Here is a 3507-nt window from a genome sequence, read left to right on the forward strand (position 1 = left end):
AAGATCAAGATGCCCACAGATGCAGTGTCTGGTGAGTACCTAATTCCTGGTTCATAAGATGGTGCCTTCTTGCTGTTCTCACAGAGCAGAGTGAGGGATGTCTGGGGCCCCTTTTATAAGGGCACTAACCCCATTCCTGAGGGCTCTACCCTCATGGCCTCATCACCTCCCAAACGCCCCACCTCCTGACACCATCACCTATAAGGATTAGGATTTCAACATGAAATTGGGGGAGGGACAAAAGCATTCAGCATAAAAACAGTGTGCAGCTATACAGTGTGATGATTTAGTATATGTATACATTGTAAGATGGTTACCACAATTAAGCTAATTAACATTCATCACCTCACATAATTATAATTTGTGTATGCAGTGAGAACACGTAATATGAACTCTCACCACATTTAAAGTACACAGTACAGTATTATTAGCCGTGGTCACCATGGCATACAATACCACTCCAGAATTTACTCATCCTACATAACTCAATGTTGGTGCCTTCTGACCAACATCTCCCCTTTTCCCCCACCCCTGACAACCACCAGATTCCACATGTAAGTGACAGTATGCAGTATTTGGCTTTCTGTGTCTGGCTTACTTAGCATAATGTCCTCCAGGTTCATCCATGTTGTCACAAATGGCAGAATTTCCTTTTTCAAGATTGAATCAATCATATTCCTCTGTGCACGCGCACGAACGTGTGTGTGTGTGTGTGTGTGTGTGTGTGTGAGACACACCACATTTTCTTCATCCGTTCTTCTGTTGACAGACACTTAGTTTGTCTCCAAATCCTGGCAATTGTGAATAATGCTGCAGTGAACGTGGACATAAAGATACTTCTTCAGCCAACAGTCAGCAAGAAGCTGGAGCCCTCAGTTCTACAAGAAATGAACTTCTGCCAACAACATGAGTGAGCTGCCTTCAGGTTAAGTGCAGCCCAGCTGACACCTGACTACAGCCTGTGAGACCCTAAGCAGATGACCAGTCAAGCTGGGTACAGACTCCTGACCCACTAAATTGTGCTGTTTTAGCTGTGCTTTGTGGTAATTTACTGTACAGCAATAGATAACTAATGAAGGTTTATTAACTGTATGACCTTGGGGAAGTTGTATATATTTCCTGTGCCTTAAGTTTCTCATCCTCAAAACAGGTTACTAACGACAACCTATCATATTTCTTGTTGCTGTGAGGATGAAATGAGTTCACACACGATAACCCTTTGGCAGGGCCCAGCCACCTGGAAAGTGCTCGGTCACTGTAAGCTGTGTTGTCTCTGCCTCACTGGCTACACGCGTTTCCTTTCTCACCCTCCCTCCTTCACACCTGTATAGTTTCCTGCCTTAATTGTCCATCACACCTCGTTTTCTGATANGTAGGACTCACCTCTTTTTGTTTCTTGTGCTCTCAAAGGTTACTGTCCTTCAATGCGTGATGTCCAGTGTCTTAAGTGGCCTTGTTTTATATATATATATATATCTTGTCTAGTTTTTGAGTTACTTCAGGAAGGAGGGTAAAGTACCACGTGTTCCATCTTGACCAGAAACGGAAGCCCATATATTAAATGTTAATACACCTCTCTTGGTAAATAACAGAAGCAGATTCACACACCCTCCTCCCCCCACACACAAAATAAATCAGTAAGTATATAGAAGGTTGGAACAACACAATTAACAAACTTAATCTAATGGACCTGTATAGAACACCGAATCAACAACTGCAAAATATACATTATTTCCAGGTGACCATGGAGCATTTATCAAAGTTGACATAAAGTTAAGCCATAAAGAAATTAATCTCAAAGAGTTTAGCTCTTACAGAGAAGGGTCTCTGCAGTAGTATTAAACTAGAAGTTGGTAACAAAATTACAAAATTGGAAGTTAAGAAATGTACCTCCCAGTAACCCAGTGGAAAGTAGAAATTCTTTTGAACTGAATGAAAATGAAAATATGAATATCAGAATCTTTTATATTAAAGCCATATTTAAAGGGAAGTTTATAGCCTTAAATACATATATTAGAAAAGTAGAAAGGCTATAAATGAATTAGCTCTACAATTTTCTCCAGAAATCAGAATAACAGCTAATTAAATTCAAATAAAGGGAAGAAATCAATGAAATACAGTGTTAAAAAGGATTAACAAAGCAGTTATGTTAAAAGACATAAAATTGCTAACCTGATGAGAATGATCAAGGAAAAAGAAAAATGGCAAAACTAACCAATGTTAGGAATGAAAAAGAATCATGATTATAGTTATTAAAGACATAAGATACTTTGAATAANGTCCTCCCAGGTCTCCAGGGCTGGGTGCAGTGTTGGGTCTGCCTCCTGATGAGCATAAGGTTGGCGGCATCAGAGCCAGGTGTTCTCTCTCCATCCAGGTGACAGGGATGGAAAGTCACTAGTCTGGCAGAGTGGCTGACAATCCTCTCTTCTGCCCTGTTGTCTTCTCATCTGTAAAGCTTGTCTCCTTTGAGATATGTGCTGGTGGGCAGCTGACTAGTGCAGACTTAGCCCCTTGTTCTTAACCCCAGCCCTGCAGTCTGCCCTACAAGCTTTCCTACCTTTCCTCATAACAACTCCCCCAGTCCCTTCTTTAAGGCAGCTATCCTTCCTCAACCCATAGGGTTCTGGTGGGACTGTGAGTTACAGTAACCCGCCTCTACACACACGCACGCGTGCTTTGTGTACATGACTGCAGGGGGCCCTGTGAGGCCTTCCCAGAATTCCTAGCATGTAGGTCAAGGTCAGTTCCTACATGACCCAGGACATTGCTCATAAAGTACAGGACTAATATACCCAGTTATTAGCTGTTTGACCTTGAGCAAGTTACTGACCCTCTGTTACCACCTGTTCCATCATCTATGAAGTCGGGACAGTAGGAGACGTTAGTAAGATGGTTGTGAGACTGAGCAGAGCCCATGCCTAACACAATGGTGTCTGCTGTCTCCTGGTCCCGTCTCCAGGCCCCATCCTGTCATGTAACCCCACAGCCAGGAGCTTCCCTCCCTGTTAGGCCAGGTCTGTAAAGTACCTTCGGCGATCTGGAACTAATAAAATTCTAATGAATAAGCCAACACTTGAACCTATACTGGAAGGTCCACCTTCTGTTTAAGATTGGGAAGAAAGTCGAGATGATCAGTTTTGTTAGCAGTTTTACCACCTATTAATATTTCACCAGAAGCCTATGCTGATTTTTACTGGTCCTTGTAAACCCTTCATTTTATGAAACACCAAGGGTCCAAACTCCTCACTGCGTTCACACATTTCTGAGCCGAGAAAGGAGGATGCTGACAGGGAGGAAAAGAACTACCCAGCCTTCTAAGAGGAGCTGCGTAGGAGCTTGTTTGATCCTTGTAAACACGTGGAGTTGCCACTCGCTGATTTCCAGGAATAGCTGGCTGGGCAGCACTGGGTTTCCCCTCCCTGAGTGCCTGACACGCTAGGAAAGCCCCATGTGCACGTCATAGGTTTGCACATGGTGTTTTTCACGTGGGACTCTATGTCAAGG

This window comes from Hipposideros armiger, unplaced genomic scaffold (genome assembly GCF_001890085.2).
Source record: "Hipposideros armiger isolate ML-2016 unplaced genomic scaffold, ASM189008v1 scaffold_66, whole genome shotgun sequence".
Lineage (NCBI taxonomy): Eukaryota > Metazoa > Chordata > Mammalia > Chiroptera > Hipposideridae > Hipposideros > Hipposideros armiger.